This window comes from Vicia villosa, linkage group LG3 (assembly GCF_029867415.1).
Source record: "Vicia villosa cultivar HV-30 ecotype Madison, WI linkage group LG3, Vvil1.0, whole genome shotgun sequence".
NCBI classification, from domain to species: domain Eukaryota; kingdom Viridiplantae; phylum Streptophyta; class Magnoliopsida; order Fabales; family Fabaceae; genus Vicia; species Vicia villosa.
Window position 1 is genome coordinate 188,434,083 of NC_081182.1, and position 20,176 is coordinate 188,454,258.

A 20,176-nucleotide genomic window follows, 5' to 3' on the forward strand; every position below is an offset into this window, starting at 1 on the left:
CTCATTATACATGTAGTAAACGATTGCCAATACATGTGTGCACATCCTCATCAATTCATTATGGTATACAATATGAATAACTTACAACGTATCATATCAACACATGTTATTTACCTTCCATCAAACCATAACACATATTCACAAACATACATGTTATTAAAACATCCACATCATAATTAAGTCATCAAGTAATCATTCTCCACAAGAACATTCAAATAACACATATTCATTCACACACATCATGAATATTACACTACTTAACATGTCGTCACAATGTTATTCACAAATTATCAAGTTATAACGTACATATACATAATTACTTGTTAACAACATCTTAATTAATTCATCATGTGCTAACCATTCCACTTCTATCACATAGATAATTTCATTAGCTTCCCAACGCTTCGAACAACGCATAAAACGGAGTTACGGATCAAAAGTTATGAAATTTCAAAGTTTGGAAAAGTTTGCATACAGCAGAGTCCGCTCAGCGGACCACCAGCGTGACTAAGCAGAAGCGAATCTTTGATGAGCTCCGCTTAGCGGACCCCCGGCGGAGGGGTACACAAGAGAAATGCAAAGCAAGGTCCGCTTAGCGGACTAGCTCCGCTTAGTGGAGGTGCGATTGTGCAGAGATTCAGAAACGGTAACAGACCTGCATAATCACGCTTCCCCCACCCTAAACTCATTTTAAACATCAATTAAACATGTATAAACACGAAATACATCATCACATGTCATCAAACATCATTCAAAACATGTTTTCAACCATAAATTCATGGAATCTAGCATAAACCCTAACAATATAAAACTATGAAATTGAAAGGTTAAAGGTTGAACATAATTCACAACATCATCCACTCATCTAAACCTCTAATAATACATCCGATTCTCAACAAACCATTTACCAATTTTGAACATTCATCAACATTATAATTCTTCACACATTCATGGATTCCAATTATGAAACCTAATCTCTACCATACCCATCATCATGCCAGCCCTTAGAGAGTAAGAACCCCACCCTTACCTTAGCAAAAGCCTCATCTTCAATGGAGTCATTCCTCTCTTCATGCCATAGCTTTCTTCTTTCGTCACTTCTTTCTCTTCTTTTTACACAAAATGAGTTATGAGACCAAACCTCTATAACCCTAACTCTTACTACTCCTTCTCACTAATGGGCTTAACCTATAACCCATCCATTGTGTTATATTCCTTCCACTTAGGCCCAATTCATAATATCTCTTTAATTACCCAATTAATCCAAATAACACACATAAATAAATAACCTCACAACATAACCGAATATTATTTCTAATAATATTCCACATCTACCATTGATCCATTACTTAAATATACCGACTCGCGAATTCATAATCCTCCGACTAATCCGACCACACTTGACTGCACAAAGCAATACATTAATCCAAATTACGCCTTTAGATAATACCGATAAATTTCGACTTCTACTAATTCCTATGAATAAATCCTTAATCAATTTAATTAAATAATTAATTAAATCCGGGGCGTTACATTTCCTCATAAATAAGGCACAGATTATGGTAAACCAAGTTTTCAAGGAAAGACATCATTCAACTCCAAAGTTTGTTCCTTCTATGGCAAAACTAGTCACACCCTTGACACTTACTACTTCAAACATGGATTTCCACCGTGCTTCAGGTTCAAAGATAAGACCAGACTCCCCAACAATTTTGATGCATGTGATATGGCTCATTCTCCAGTTGCAAATAATGTTGATAATCGTAACAACAAAGTCGACATCACTCCTGACATGTACAACAAGCTAATCGCGTTGCTCAACAAGACTAAATCCTCATCTAATCCTAATACTCACATCATACATGCATTGTATGTCCAATTAGTTCATTTGGGGTTCTTTCACACCCTCATATGTCCATAGCCACTCTTAATTTTTAACCATTCTAGATGAATTTACAAGACATACTTGGGCCTTCCTCATGAAAATAAAATTTGAGAGAAAAATATTGACATGCAATTCACCAGCTTGGATCATACTCAATTTGGAAATACCATAAAGAAGATCAGATTAGATAATGGCAAAGAATTCTTAATGGATGATTATTTCAAAGAAAAAGCCATCATTCATCAAAGGAAATGCATAGAAACTCCTCAAGAAAATGTTTTTGTAGAATGAAAACACAGACATATTTTCAAAGTTACAAAATCCATCGTATTGCAATCCAATATACCAAAGCCTTTTTGGAACTTTGCTATCAATTACAGTCCATTTGATCAATAGATTTCCCTCTCTTGTCATGAACTCTCAGTTTCCATATGAACTACTTCATCAATCTAATCCTGACTACACCGAACTCAAGGTCTTTAGATGCATTGCCTTTGCATCAACTTTTGTCCAAGGTTGCCAGAAATTTGACCCTCATGCCACAAAATGTATGTTTCTTTGTTATAAACAAGGTACCAAAGGATACAATTTCATGGATCTCAGTATAAGATAGATTTTCATCTCTAGGAATGTTCACTTTTATGAAGACTCATTTCCATTCATCATGTCATCTAGCACCATTAATCCTTACCAAAGTAAAATTTTGGATTATGACTTACGTTTTCTAGACACACCTATAAATCAATCCACCTCTCCAACAACTCGTAACCAAAATAATTCCTCATAGACACCTTAATTCGCTTCCAATTCCACGTAATCTGATTCGCCAACATCTTCCTCTCAACAAAATATCCCACCTCTTTCTCCAAACTCTCAAACAAGCACATCTCAACCTTTAACCCTTTCCCCAACAAACAATCCTCCTATTATTTCTATAATTTCCATTAGAACCATTTATAAACCTAAAATATTTGATGATTTTGTTTGCAACAACCTCACATCTTCCCAACATAACACCACACATACACCAGTATTCATATTCAACCTTACGTAAATAATACTCATCTCTCTAAAACATATAATCACTATATTTTCAACATCACTTCCTAAACAGAACCGGCCACCTACAAGCAAGCTTTTCAACATGAATGTTGGAATCAAGCCATGATCACTGAGCTTCAAGCCTTACAACAAAAACAAAACTTGGATAATGACCTCTTTTCCCTCCAACAAGAAACCTATATGGTGTAAGTGGGTGTACAAGATCAAGAGACATGTTGATGTTTCCATCGAAAGATACAAATCATGATTTGTAGCAAAGGGTTATAGACAAACTTGGGGTATTGACTATATGTACACCTTTTCACCTATTTCAAAAATGACAATTGTCAGATTGTTATTAGAAATTGCTCCCTTAAAGCATTGACACCTCATTCAAATTGATGTCAGCAATGCCCTAAAGATGGAATTCTACATGACACCACCTCATGGCTTATTTCCATATGTTCCTCATGAGTTTGCAGGTTGCAAAAAACCCTCTATGGATTGAAACAGGCTGGTAGATAATGGTTTGCCAAGTTATCCTTTTTACTCATTTCTTTCCACTACAAGCAATCTCAAGCAGATCACTTTCCGTTTACCAAGTTTGATGATAAAAAATTCACAATACTGCTCATTATGTCGATAAGTTGATCATATTAGGAAATTATATTGAAAGAAATCCAAATTTTAAAATGAAAAGTTGACCTTAGTTTCAAGATTAAGGAACTTGGAAACCTGCAATTCTTCCTTACCATTTAGGGATTTCGTTACAAAAAGGGGTTCTCAGTATAATGTAATAAATATATTAAAGTAAAATTAATTATCACCACGGTTAATTATTGAAATCGTTGTAAATAGTTTTTACATACTACCACGGTTTTTGTTAACAACTTTGGTGATAAGTTTTACACATTTTTATATAAGCGAAGTTATTAAGGTTCAGCACAAAATAGTCATCCCTCTCAAAATAAAATCCTAAGAACTCTCTCTTCCACATGCATCAAACTCGTCTTCATGAGCTATTCAAACTTAAAGATAATCAAGTTCATATGCTTTATCTTTATTTTTCTTCTTCATAAGTTTTCTTCCATTTTTCTCAAAAAAAACCCTAACATCTCTCTCTCTCTCTCTCTATCTCTCTCTCCCTCTCTCTCTCTCTCTCTCTCTCTCTCTCTCTCATCCATGCGGAAAACTTGTCCTCATAAGCTTCTTCAAACTTAAAGGTAATCAATTTCTCTCATTTTTCATAGCTCTTGTTACTATCATGGTGTTTATGTTTCAAAATATGCTCCAAATATGATTGTAATTTATGTTTCCAAATATCTTTTACATTTGTCATGAAGTTTTTTGACTTGTAGGAAAATTGATTGAAGAAAATTACCTTAACAAAGCACATACTTGGCAGTGGCAGGGGGTGCGCCACTTGGCAGCCAACGCTAGGAGATGAAAGTGAGGCAAAAGAGAGGAGTCTGAGCCCCCTCACTCATTATTCACTTCTATTTCTCTCTCCTCTCTAGAGCTCTCTCTCCCCCTCTCTCTCAAAACAACAAACAACTTCCCTTTTTCACTTTTTTCGGATAAACCCCCCCTCCCCATTTCTAACCTGAAACACCAAGAACATGAAGAGCATGCTATAGAACACATGAGGGTTCTTGAGCTCCCTACCCAGATTTCACCAAAAATTCTCAAATATGAAAACAATAAACATCAAACCTACCTAAAAACCCTCCTAAACATGAATCTACCATCAAAATCAACAAAAACACAACAAATCCAACAAAATTGAAACCCTACTGTGATGATCGCTAAGCTCACCAAAATGTCTGATCCAAGCAATTTATCAACATACAATGCCAATTAACATGGGAAGAAAAGGTTATGCAAGCATACATCAACTATTAGCAAGCAAAAAAACATGAAAACAAGCTATGGAAGTAACAAAATTGGATCAAGCTATTGAGTTTAAAAACTCTAGGTAATGTGACTCTTTCTTTTATCTTCCTTTCCTCCTCTTTCTTTCTTATGCCACTTATATTCTCTTTTTCTACTCTTTCTTTTTTTTAGTTTCGATGTGTGTATGTTGAGCTTCTTGAAGTTGTTTGGAGGTTGAGCTCAACTCAATTAGAGCTTTAAGGTGAAGCTCTAATTTTTTTAGTAGAGAGCTTTTAGTGGAGGTTTTGGAAGGTTTAATTGGTGTTGATGATTTGCTCAGGGGAAATCTTCTCTGAGTTTTTTTATCGGTTTTTGTGGATGCTAATAGTTAGTTTAAATAGGGTAGGATTTAGGTTAATGTGTGAGTGTGTGGATTGTATAAAGTGTGTGACAATTGATATTATAGTGAGATTTTGTGTCAAGAATGGAGAGAGCTCGTGTAAGGTTTGAGAGGTATTTTGAGGTAAGTCTATAGTTTTGTTATGGTCATGATGAGTTAGAAATTTGAGAGGGAATGAATCCTGATTTTTTGGGATTGGGGAGGGGATAATCGTGTGTTGTTTGTGTAGCCATGTGCAGATTGAATTGTGAACAAAACCATATCATTATTGGAGTGGTGATCAAGCCTTGTTAATGTGAAATGTAAACTCAATTTGTAAAGTAACAAAATTTGAAATAAAATTCAAATTTCAAATGCTCCAATTTTATTTTGTTTTATTATTTTCTTAATTTGCAAACTTCTCTTTTAATCTTTTCTTTACATTTTCATTTGGTTGGTGATTCATGACGATGATGGAGATAATGTTTATGATGTTGTATATGTTGTGAAAACGATGTCAAGAACAAAGTATAATAGGGAATTAGAGAAGATAAGAAGAACACAAGAATTGGTTATAACTGTTATTCATTGACTTTCTCGTTGAAAACAAGATTACAAGTTTACAAGAATAACAAATAACCTCTCTCACCCTAAATTAGGATTTGCAGCCTAGCAATGATGAGAGACTAGTATGCTATTTATAATAAAACCTTACATACTAACTAATGGGCTTTTTCCACAAGGCCCATTACACAAGCCAACTTACCAAACAAGCTAACTTAGCAAATTAAGGTTTAAACACTAAAACCTAATTTAACATGCTAACAACCCTAGCATCTTCGACAAAAGCATGTGAACAACCTTCGACTTCATGCTTAATCCTGTCGAACCAAGAAGCTACCCTTTGGCCATACTAGAGTTTGATCCAATATCTCACAAATATCCACCTTGGATCTAACTTTACAACATCAAGGGAACAACTATATTTCTTCATGCAGCTTTAGCAACTGCATACAGTGGAAAAACTTACAACTCGACAATGTCTTGGTGATCATATCAGCAGCATTGTCTTCAGTCGAAACCTTCAGCACTCAGACTTCTCCATGCTCGATTACTTCTCTGACAAAATGCAGCCTCACATCAATGTGCTTAGTTCGCTCATGATAGGCTAAATTCTTCAACAGGTGTATTGCACTTTCACTATCATATTTAACAGTGATACCTCGACCTTGAAGTTTCAGCTCCTTTGCAAAACCTTCAAGCCACAATGCTTCTTTCACAGCTTCAGTTAGAGCAATATACTCCACTTCAGTGGTTGATAGAGCAACAACCTTCTGAAGTGTTGCTTTCCAACTAATTGCAGTGCCAAACATAGTGAAAACATATTCAGAAATAGATTTTCTGGAATCCATACAACCTGCATAATCAGAGTCGACATATCCTTCAATTGCTGCTTTACTATCTTTACTCAAGGCTCCATCATAAATTAGGACTCTATTCAGAGACCCATTTATGTACCTTAAATTCCACTTCAATGCTTGCCAGTGAGTCTTTCCATGATTCGCCATGTACCTGCTTACAAGACTTACTGCATATGCTATGTCGGGTCTAGTACAGACCATAGCATACATCAAAGAACCAACTCTATTAGCATATGGGATGCTATTCATATAGGCTCTTTCGACATCAGTACTGGGACACTAATCAATACTCAGCTTGAATTGAGGGTTTGTTGGAGTCACAACTGGCTTTGAATTCGACATACCAAACTTTTCGAGAATCTTCGGTAGATATGCCTCTTGAGATAAGCATAACTTTGACTTCTTTCTATCTCTTCGAAAGTCAATTCTAAGAATCCTAGAAGCAGCTCCCAGATCCTTCATATCAAACTCCTTATTGAGTTCAGCTTTCACCCTTGTCACATTTTTAACATTGTTGCTTGCTATGAGAATATCATCCACATAAAGCAACAAAATAACAAATGAATTACCAGGTCGAAATCTGAAGTAAATGCAGTGGTCGAACTGACTTCTAATGAAACTTATGCGTGCCATGAACTTGTCGAATCTCCTATTCCACTGTCGAGGAGATTGTTTTAGTCCATATAAAGATCTTTTTAGCTTGCACACATAATCTTCCTTCCCCTTTTCGACATACCCTTCAGGTTGCCTCATCAGGATCGTTTCATCTAGATCACCATACAAGAACGCAGTCTTCATATCCATCTGTTTCAGTTCAAGGTCGAACTATGCCACCATGGAAAGTAACATTCGAATGGACCTATGCTTCACAATAGAAGAAAACACATCATTAAAGTCGACACCTTCTTTCTGAGTGAAACCCCTTGCAACTAACCTTGCCTTATATCTTTTCGACGTCACTCCTTCGATTCCTTCCTTAACTTTGAAAATCCATTTATAATTGACTAATCTTGCCCCAGAAGGTTTCTTAATCAGTTCCCAAGTGTGATTATCATGAAGAGATTTCATCTCATCATCCATGGCCTTCAGCCATTCAGTCTTATTTAGACTCCTCATAACTTCCTTGTAGTCTCTAGGTTCTTCTTCTAGAACATCACTTGCAGAGATTAAGGCATAAGCTATAAGATCTGCATACCCAAGTCTTTGAGGTGGCTTGATGGTTCTTCTGGACCTATCTCTTGACAATAGGTAGTCATCGATAGTTTCCTCAATTTCCTCAGCATCTTCCGCTTCTTCTTCGACTTCATCAGGGATATGCAATTCAACATCAACATGTTCCACCTCAACAAGAATCTCTACCTGTTCCAGCTCTTCGTCAGATGTTTATGCATTTTGACCAACATCATCAGTTTTCTTAAAAGCCATTTCAGCTTCATTGAAAACTACATCTCGACTGGTGATAAACCTCCTGTGACCTGGCTCTAGGCTCCATAGCCTATAAGCTTTGACTCCTTCAGGGTATCCCATGAACATGCATTTCAGAGCTCTAGGTTCGACCCTGTCTTGCCTAATGCGAGCATAGGCTACGCAGCCAAATACTCTTAGTTTGTCGAGATCTGGCGGATGTCCCGACCAAACTTCTTTAGGTGTTTTCATATCTAACGCTGTCAAAGGACATCTGTTTATCATATATGTTGCTTTCGAAACAGCCTCAGCCCAGAACACCTTCTTTAGTCCAGCACTAGTCAACATGCATCTGACTCTCTCCAAAATAGTTCGATTAAACCTTTCAGCCAAACCATTTTTCTGTGGAGTACCTACAGTAGTTCTGTGCCTTACAATACCAGAGGCCGCACAAAAACTGTCGAACGCCTCATTGAAAAATTCAAGACCATTGTCGGTTCTCAACCTCTTGACCTTTCTGCCAGTCTGATTTTCGACCAGAGTCTTCCAACTTTTGAAATTCTCAAAAGTTTCATCCTTAGTCTTCTGGATGAATACCCTTAACTTCCTGGAATAATCATCAACTATGGATAGAAAATACCTTGCTCTTGAATGTGATGGACACCTTGCAGGCCCCCAAAGATCAGCATGGATGTAATCAAGGGATCCATGTGTTCTTTGTTTTCCTTTGTTGAACTTCACTCTACAAGATTTTCCAAGTACACAGGGTTCACAGAACTTCAACTTTTCGACTTTGTCTCCACCAAGCATATTTTTTTCCCTAATTCGACCAGACCCCTTTCACTGACATGGCCCAATCTCATGTGCCAGATTTCTGTTTTCGACAAAGGTTTCGTGGATGCAACATTTGTCGAACCACTTACAACTTCAGCCTCAAGGGTATACAAGCCTTGTTTCTTCACGCCTCTCAAGACTTCCTTGGACCCCTTCATGACTCTTAGGATACTTTTCTCTCCTTGGAAAACATATCCTTTCTTGTCGAAATCACCAAGAGAAAGAAGATTTCTCTTCAAATCAGGAACATACCTGACTTCAGTCAATAACTTTATTGAAAATGAAATTCGAATTCATTTGATTCCAAATTGCTCTTTTAATCTATTTTTTACATTTTCATTTGGTTGGTGATTCATGATGATGATGGTGATAATGTGAACGATGTTGTTCATGATCCGTTGTAAAAAAGTGATGTTGATGCATAAAAGGTGATGCAAACTTGTCTATGATTAAAACCATACAGACAAATGAATTGTAACTCATGTGATGCAAGCCAATATTGAGATTCAAATTCAAACTTATTTTTTATTTGTTTTGTTTTGAATTGATGATTACATGATGAAAATTAAAGTTTGTTAAAATTTGTAATTTTGCCAACGACCTTGTGTTGTATTGAGAAAAGTCTAGAGCATTTGTACTTGATTCACAAGAAATCAAAATTTGTACTTGAACAAGAGATGACATCACATATAGTCATGTACTGCCAATCTGTTTTCATGTTTTTTCTTTCTTTGGACCATCATGTTGAATCATAACTAAGCCTTTTTAGTGGCTTTAACTACCATTTTATTATTGAGAAAGATAATGAATTATGAATGGATGAGATAATGTGAATTTAGAAAGAAAAATTCCTCTAAGACAAAGAATTATTTTTTGTCTTGACTTTAAGTTTATTGTATAAAGATGAGATCCAATGACCATGAGATGATGCAGGCGTATGAAGAAAAAAAATAAAAATGACGTATGAGTGAAGCCATGACCTACGGACCTTTCATCCTAGCATCAGATGAAAATTAAGTGCCTATATCCAGATGACATGAAAAAGGGTAGGGACAAAATTGAGGCTTGATTGTTGCCCTTATTTAATAACCTTTAACCTGAAAGTATGAATGACATCGATTTTCATACCTTTGTGATGGAAGATAATTAAATACAAAAGGACCTAAATTTTGTCCTTCACATGAAAGGTGATGAGATAGAAGAATTCATGAAGACTCAACCTTCCGGAAGATATGACGGGTTTGCCTCCACCCAACGGTAAGGGTTGCCATCAATGAAAAACTTTGGAAACATGAAATACTGAAATTTCTCTGAGCATTAATTGAGAAACTCTCCGAAGACCCAAACGGTCAACAACTTATAGATTCTTAGAGCATCCATAGAAAAAAATTCAAATAAAATTCAAATTTCAATTGATCTAATTCTATTTTGTTTTATTGTTTTCTTAATTTCATATAGTGATGATGACTTGTAGATGAAGAAACCGTGTGTTCACTTGGAAGAAACTTGAAAATGAAATTCAAATTCATTTGATTGTGAATTGCTCTTTTAATCTATTTTTAACATTTTCATTTGGTTGGTGATTCATGATGATGATGGTAATAATGTGTATGATTATGTACATGATCCATTGTAAAAAGTGATGTTGATGCATAGAAGAGCATTGGTACTCGATTCACAAGAAATCAAAATTTTTACTTGAATAAGAGATGGCGTCACATATAGTCATATACCACCAAACATTTATAATCATTTTCTTTATTTGAACCACCATGGTTAATCTTAACTTGTCCATTTTGTTGACCTTAACTACCCTTTTATTAATGAGAAAGATAATGAATTATTAATGAATGAAATGATAGTAAGAAAACTTCCTCTATGCCAAATAGTGATTTTTCAACCATGTATTTGACTTTAGTGTATGAAGATGATATCAAATGTCCATGAGATGATGCATGCTCATGAAAAAAACAAAAAATGACTAATGAGTGAAGCCATGACATCGGTACCTTTCATCCTAACATCATATGAAAATTAAGTGCCTAAACGTATGACATGAGAAAGTGGTAGGGACAAAATTTAGGCGTGACAACTGCCCCTATTTAGTTACCTATAACTCGAAAGTATGAATGACAATGGTGATGAGATAGAACAATTCATGAAGATTCATCCTTTCCATGGATATGGATGATTTTCCTCCACTCGTCGGTTAGGGTTTTTCCTTTAATGAAAAACTTTGGAAAAATCAACTACTGAAAGATTCTCTTAGAATTAATTAAGAAACTCTCCAAAGACCAAAACGATCAACAACTGAAAGATTCTTTAAGCATTAATAAAAAACAAATTTGAAATAAAACTCAAAATTCAATTGCTCTAATTCTATATTGTTTTATTGTTTTTTTAATTTGAAATAGTGATGATGACTTGTACATTAAGGAACCGTGTGGTTGATTGGAAAAAATTTGAAAATGAAATTCAAATTCATTTGATTGCAAATTGCTCTTTTATTTATTTTTATTTTTTACATTTTCATTTGGTTGGTGATTCATGATGATGATGGTGATAATGTGTATAATGTTGTACATGATCCATTGTAAAAAGTGATGTTGATGAATAGAAGGTGATGGAAACTTGTCCATGATAAAAAACATGTGGACAATTGAATTGTAACTCATGTGATGCAAGCCAATATTCAGATTCAAATTAATCTAAACTTTTGCATATTCTAATTTATTTTTTATATGTTTCATTTTGAATTGATGATTATATGATGAAAATTCAAGTTTATTAAAAATTATAATTTTGTCAACGACCTTATGTTGTAATGGGAAAAGTCAGGAGCATTTGTACTTGATTCCCAATAAATCAAATTTTGTACTATGCTTTTCATTACTGTTGCGTGTCTGTTGTGATAAACTATGTCTGGTCATGGGTTTAATACCCGGCTACAACCAAAATCAAAATACTTAAAAAATTACATTTTACTACGGCTCTATCTAAAACCATTGTGGTATATATAAGATTTCTTATTTTTCCTTGCCCCTCATTAATCGTATACAACAATTCTAATAAATTTTCATGATAATAAGCTGAAAAATGATATTATTCTTGAAAAATAACTTAAACAATCAAATGTTTTTCGACTTGCATGCATATTGTAATTTATGATTTCCTCATTAACCCACAAAATTTGATTCAATCCCAAATTCTTCAAAGTAATGTCGATGAATGGATGTATTCTAAGTCTTTCATACAAATTTGATTCCCTCTTATTTTCTAGTTATTTTTCAGACCTTAAGATTTGTGTGAGAGAATTAGACTAGCATCCATTTATCAACAATTTTTTTGAAGAATTTGTGGCATGAATCAAATTATATAGGCTAAAGAGAAAATAATGAGTTATAAGATGAATGCAATTCGAAAAAACATTGAATCGTCAAAGTTGTTTTTAAATAATTATTTAATTTTTCTGATTATTAACTTAAAAATCTATTTAAATGAATGCACGTTCAATGTGTGGTTGGTGAATTAAGAAATCAGATACGATATAACAAACTCACTAACAAAAACATCAAATAATTAAGATAGATTAGGAGAACTTGATAACTAACCGTTCCTGGAAGCTATAAAGAGTTGAAAAAAAGTGTTCTTTATGGAAATATCATATGAAATACTGATTTAATATTTCAATGGTGAATACAAGTTCGCAACTGTCATAGTTCCATGTTCATAGATAAGTATTTTGGTTGCATCACTAATAAGTAGAGACCCATAACCACTTACTAGCTGCACATGCAATACCATTTATCAACAAACAAAACAAACAACATCAACAACATACATGCCCTAAATTGAAAAAATGATTGTATCATTTAAACCCATAGCATCCACAATGAAAGGATGATAAAACTGTGGAGTCAGATGCAAACTCATGTTAACAACAACATACAACAACAATAACACACAACACACGATAACAACAAAAATACCATATCGAACAAGAAGAAAATCGTATGAACATCATGTGAAACATAACAACATACAAGAAAACGAGAGATTAAGGAAGAATAATAATACCTTTATCAATGAAAAACAAGATTGATGACTATACTGTAGAATAAGATAGTTAATGATGAAGAAGATGAGAAAAAATGTGTGCTAGGATTTTGTTGTGAGAAATAGCGATACAGTCAAAAAGAGAGAGTTAATTCATTTATATATGGGTAAATACCAACAGTGGATATGAAGTGTTTTTCTCCATCCACCAGTTAGAATTTTTCCTTCAATGAAAAGCTTTGGAAACATCAACTGCTGAAAGAATCTCCGAGCATTAACTGAGAGACTCTCTGAAGACCATAACCATTCACAACTGAAAGATTCCTGAGCATTAATAGAAAAAACTAAATTTGAAATAAAAATCAAATTTCAGCTACTTCAATTCTATTATGATTTATTATTTTCTTGATTTAAAATATTGATAACGACTAGTACATGAAGGAGCTGTGTGGTCACTTGGAACAAACTTTGGAATGAAAATCAAATTCATTTACTTACAAATTGCTCTTTTAATCTCTTTTTTCAGTTTTATTTGGTTGTCAATTCATGATGATAATGGTGATAATGTGTATGATGTTGTACATGATCCAATGTAAAAGGTGATGTTGATGCAAAGAAGATGATGCAAGCTTTTCCATGATAAAAACCATGTTGACAAATTAATTATAACTCATGTGATGCAAGCCAATGTTGAGATTAAGATTAATCCAAATTAATGCAAATTCTAACTTAATTTTTTAATTTTTTAATTTTAAATTGATGATTAGATGTTGAAAATTCAAGTTTATTAAAATTTCAAATTCAAGCAATGGGAAAGGTTAAGAGAATGGGTACTTGATTCACAAGAAATCAAACTTTGTACTGGAACAAGAGATGGCATCACATATAGTCAGTCAAACCCAGACTTTTATCATCGTTTTTCTTTCTTTGGACCATCATGTTGAATCTTAACTTTGCATTTTTATGGATTTTAACTAGCCTTTTATTAATGAGAAAGATAACAAATGATGAAAGGGTAGGATGCTGAAAATTTAGAAAGAAAACTTCCTCTAAGACAATGATTGATATTTTAGTCTTGACTGTTAGAACATGAAAAGTTCTGATCAATATTTCCAGTTTTGATGATAACATTATATATGAATTTTGTATAAGACAATGTGGTACTCTAATTCTTTACGTTTTTCATTTCAGGAAAAGTCTAAAAGAGTATGCATAAAATCAGCATTCAGAAGCTCTGACCCAGAAGATCTGGATGACTTCATCAGAACATGGTCTGGCAGACATCAGAAGATGGTCTTGAAGAAATTAGAACATGATCTGGAAAGCATCAGAAGATGGAAGTCAGAAGCAAAGCTCTGAAGAACTGATGGTATCACGCTCCAAAGCACTTCCTTAGTCTGATGACTGAAGTTGCATCTGCACCAAAGCTGAAGACTCTGATATTCAAACGTTATTCTAATAGTCTGAGTCCAGAAGCAAGTACAAGATGAAAAGGCTACAACGAAAAACCTGTCGGATTGACAAAAGGAACGTTAGAAGCTACAAAAGGCAAAGTCAGCAAAAGTAGTTGAAGCATGGCTCGAGGTAGTTGACAAAAGAGTGAAACATTAAATGCAGCAGTGTATTATTCACGCAAAGCATTTAATGCTACTCAACATTCACATTTCTCATTGCCTATATAAAGAAGTTCTGATGCTGAAGCAGCAACAACTCTATCGCTAAAAATACCAAAACGATGCCAAAACATTATCACACAAAAACAAAGAAGAACTTCATCTTCAACCTCACAACTTTGTAATATCTTAGTGAGTGTTTAGAACTTAAACTTGAGAGAATAATCACTTGGTGATTATAGCTTATTAAGAAGCAAATTAAACTCTTGTAATATTTGTTTACATCTTTGTAAAAGGAATTTCCTAGAGTGATCAAGTTGTGATCTGTATACTCTAGAAGACTTAGAAGTTGTCTAAGTGGAGAACCATTGTAATCAAGATCGATTAGTGGATTAAATCCTCAATGGAGGTAAATCACTCTGTCATGGGTGAACTGGAGTAGTTTAGTTAACAACGAACCAGGATAAAAATAACTGTGTGATTTATTTTTATCTACCATTTTTAGAAACAACCCTTATTCAATCCCCCCCTTTCTAAGTGTTTTTCACTCCTTCAATTGGCATCAGAGTGCCGGATCTAGGTGCAAGCACTTAACTGTGTTAGATAAAAGATTCAGGAAGAAAAACACACGCAAATGGCAGCTACAGTACCACCTCCAAATGAACAGAACAACAATGGTAATAATGGAAGTAATAGTTTCAATGGTTACAATATACCACCAGTCTTTGATGGTGAAAACTTTGAGTATTGCAAAGATAGACTTGAAAATTACTTTCTTTGCCAAGATGGTGACTTATGGGATCTAGTATTGGATGGTTACACACATCCAGTTTCTGCTCAAGGAGTCAAGTTCACCAGACAAGCTATGAGTGATGATCAAAAGAAAGAGTTCAAAAATCATCACAAATCAAGAACTATATTGCTAAATGCTATCTCTCATGTTGAGTATGAGAAGATAACAAACAGAGAAACAACTCATGATATCTTTGAATCTCTAAAGATGACTCATGAGATAAATGCTCAAGTAAAGGAGACAAAGGCTCTGGCTCTCATCCAGAAGTATGAAGCATTCAAGATGGAGGATGATGAGAACATTGAAGCAATGTTTTCAAGATTCCAGACACTGACTGCTGGATTGAGAGTTCTAGATAAAGGATACACCAAAGTTGATCATGTAAAGAAGATTATTAGAAGCTTACTCAGAAGATGGGGACCCATGGTGACTGCCTTCAAGATTGCCAAGAATCTGAATGAGGTGTCTCTTGAAGAGCTGATAAGTGCCTTGAGAAGTCATGAGATTGAGCTGGATGCAAATGAACCTCAGAAGAAAGGTAAGTCTATTGCTTTGAAATCAAATAATAAAAAATGCACTAACGCTTTTCAGGTAGAAGAAGAAAGATCTGAAGAGTCAGAATCCGAAGAAGAGGATGAACTGTCTCTTATATCTAGAAAAGTGAATCAACTCTGGAAGAGCAAGCAGAGAAGATTCAAAAACTTTAAAAGACCTGAAAAGGGAGAATCTTCTGATCACAGAAGATCTGGCAAGAAGAAAGTTGTCTGCTATGAATGCAAGGAACCTGGACACTTCAAAAATGAATGTCCTAAGCTTCAGAGGGAAGAGCCCAAGAAGAGATTCGAAAAGAAGAAAGGTCTTATGGCTACCTAGGATAACTCATATTCTTCTGATCAAGAGTCAGACTCTGAAGATGAGCAAGCCAACTTAGCATTCATGGCAACCATAGATGGAGAATCATAATCTACATCAGACTTAGACTCTGAAGAGGTATTCTCTGAACTTACTAGAGAAGAGTTAGTTTCTAGTCTTTCATAACTTCCGGAAATTAAGAGTAAGATTAGTCTCAAACACAAAAGTCTGAGAAAGACATCTGCATCTGAAACTAAGAAGCTTGAAGTAGAAAACTCTGAACTTAAACAAAAAGTTTTAGAACTTACTAAAGATGTTGAAACTCTGAAAACATCTTCATGTTCAGACAAGTCTATTCCAAGCACTAACAATATTCTTAGAGAATATGACTTAAGTTTCAGAAAGTTCTTATCTAGAGGTATAGGCAGAAGTCAGCTAGCCTCTATGATTTATGGTGTTAGTGGAAACAAAAGAATAGGTATATATAAACTTGAACATGTTGATGAAATGATCATTAAATACAAACCTTTGTATGAACAGTTCAAGTATGGTCATTCTCATGATATCAAACACACATCACATTCTAAAAGTTTTCATATTACACACACAAAGAAATATGTTGTTGCACATTCTGGTAAATCTTATGTAAAATCTCAGTTCAATCAGAACATGAGAAGGACTAACCCCAAAGGACCCAAAAGAATGTGGGTACCTAAGGTACCCAAAAGACCTTCTTCCCGTCATGTGACATGAGCACCCAAAAGTCTGGAACTTAAATCTGCTAGAGAAGTAAAGTTAGGAGGGAACCAGAAGGGAAAAATCATAGGCTCAGGAACCATATGTATTGGTAATCCTCCCTCTATAACTAATGTTCTTTTAGTAGATGGATTAGCTCATAACTTATTGTCCATAAGTCAATTAAGTGACAATGGTTATGACATAATCTTTAATCAAAAGTCTTGTAAAGCTATTAGTCAGAAGGATGGCTCAATCCTATTTACAGGAAAGAGAAAGAACAACATTTATAAGATTGATCTTTCAGATCTTAAGAACCAACAGGTTACTTGTCTTCTGTCTATTAACGAAGAGTAGTGGGTCTGGCACAGAAGATTGGATCATGCTAGTTTGAGAAAGATCTCTCAGATTAACAAACTCAATCTGGTCAGAGGACTCCTTAATTTGAAATAAAAATCAGATGCTCTTCATGAAGCATGTAAGAAAGGGAAGTTTTCAAAACCTGCGTTTAAATCTAAAAATGTTGTCTCTTCCTCTAGGCCTTTAGAACTTCTGCATATTGATCTTTTTGGCCCAGTCAAAACAGCATCAATCAGAGGCAAGAAATATGGATTGGTCATCGTAGACGAATATAGCAGATGGACTTGGGTAAAGTTCTTAAAACACAAGGATGAGTCACATTTTGTGTTCTTTGACTTCTGCAATCAGATTCAATCTGAAAAGGAATGTAAAATCATAAAAGTCAGAAGTGATCGTGATTGTGAATTTGAGAACAGATTCTTTGAAATTTATTTCAAAGAAAATAGTATTGCCCATGATTTCTCTTGTCCTAGAACTCCACAACAAAATGGAGTTGTAGAACGAAAGAATAGGACTCTCCAAGAAATGGCCAGAACCATGATCAATGAGACTAATATGGCTAAGCATTTCTGGGCAGAAGCAATTAACACAGCTTGTTATATTCAGAATAGAATCTCCATAAGACCTATTCTAAATAAGAATCCTTATGAATTGTGGAAGAACAGAAAGCCCAACATTTCATATTTCCATCCATTTGGATGTATTTATTATATTCTGAATACTAAAGATCATGTGAACAAGTTTGATTCCAAAGCTCAGAAGTGTTTCCTTTTTGGATATTCTGAACGCTCTAAGGGCTACAGAGTATACAATACTGAAACTCTGATAGTTGAAGAATCAATCAATATCAGATTTGATGATAAGCTTGGCATTGAAAAGCCAAAGCAGTTTGAGAATTTTGCAGATATAGATATCTCTAACTCAGATCATGAAGAACCCAAGGGAAAGAATGTATCAGAAGATCAAGTTGCAGCGTCTTTAAAGAATCTCAGAATATCTGAAGAGCCAACACTCAGAAGATCTTCTAGAATCAATTCTGCTCATCCAGAAGATGTTATAATTGGAAAGAAAGATGATCCCATCAGAACAAGAGCATTCCCAAAGAACAATGCAGAATGCCAATTTGGTTTAGTGTCTTTGATTGAGCAAACTTCTGTTGATCAAGCTCTGGAAGATGCTGACTGGATAATTGCTCTGCAAGAAGAGTTAAATCAGTTTACAAGGAATGATGTTTGGGATTTGGTTCCAAGACCTAAAGGATTCAATATCATTGGAGCAAAATGGGTTTTTCAGAAACAAGCTGAGTGAGAAAGGTGAAGTCATCAGAAACAAAGCCAGACTGGTTGCTCAGGGCTATAGTCAGCAAGAAGGTATTGACTATACTGAAACCTTTGCACCAGTGGCCAGGTTAGAATCTATTAGATTATTAATTTCTTTTGCCACTCAGAATAACATCACTCTGTATCAGAGGGATGTTAAGAACGCCTTTTAAATAGTTATATAGATGAAGAAGCTTATGTCCACCAACCTCCTGGTTTTGAAGACTCTAAGTCTCTAGAACATTTTTTTAAACTAAAGAAATCATTATACGGTTTGAAGCAAGCTCCTAGAGCTTGGTATGAAAGATTAAGTTCTTTCCTTTTGGATAATGGTTTCACAAGAGGAAAAGTAGACACAACTCTCTTCTGTAAAACCTATAAATAGGATATGTTAATTTGTCAAATTTATGTATATGATATTATTTTTGAAACATCTAATGCTACATTTGGAAAGGAGTTTGCTAAGTCTATGCAGGCAGAATTTGAGATGAGAATGATGGGAGAACTCAAGTATTTCCTAGGCATTCAGATCAGTCAAACTTATGAAGGAACCTATGTTCGTCAGACTAAGTATGTCAAAGAGCTTCTAAAGAAGTTCAAACTATCTGAAAGCAAAGAAGAAAAAACTCCAATTCATCCAACGTTCTTGTTAGGTAAGGATGAGGTAAGCAAAAAGGTAGATCAGAAGATCTATAGAGGTATGATAGGATCTCTTCTCTATCTGACTGCCTCTAGACCTGATATTTTATTCAGTGTATGCTTGTGTGCTAGATTCCAATCAGATCCTAGAGAATCTCACTTAACTGCTGTTAAGAGAATTCTTAAGTATCTGAAAGGTACTACTAATGTTGGTTTAGTCTACAGAAGATCTGAAGAATACAACTTAGTAGGATATTGTGATGCTGACTATGCTGGAGATAGAGTTAAAAGGAAAAGTACTTCTGGAAGCTGTCAGTTTCTGGGAAGTAACCTGATTTCCTGGTAAAACAAGAAGCAAGCAACAATTGCACTCTCTACTACAGAAGCAGAATATGTAGCTGCTACTGGATGTAGTACACAGAGGCTCTGGATGAAAGGTCAACTAGAAGACTATCAGATACATGAGAGTAACATTCTTATATTCTGTGATAATACTTCTGCTACTTGTTTATCTAAGAATCATATTTTACATTCTAAGGCTAAACATATAGAGATTAAACATCACTTTATTAGGGACTATGTTCAGAAGGGTGTTCTTTCTTTAAACTTTGTTGATACAGAACATCAATGGGCTGATATCTTTACAAAACCCCTTGCTGAAGATAGGTTTAAGTTCACTCTGAAGAACATCAGTATGGACTTATGCCCAAAATGAAGATGTTGAGATGATCTGATTATGGATTAGTTTGAAAATGTTAATTCATTTATTTTCTTATCAGATGTTCTGGTTATGTATGTTCATACGGATATTCTGAAATTGTTATTACTAACGTTTCATGTATCTAAGTGTGATACAAAACTTCTGTTAAAGCAAAACAGCTGTCACCAGCTATTCCAAATGATGACCATGTGTTCATTCTGAAGGGACAAGCATGCGTGCAGTTGATGAGACGCTGCCCTAGGTAACTGTGCA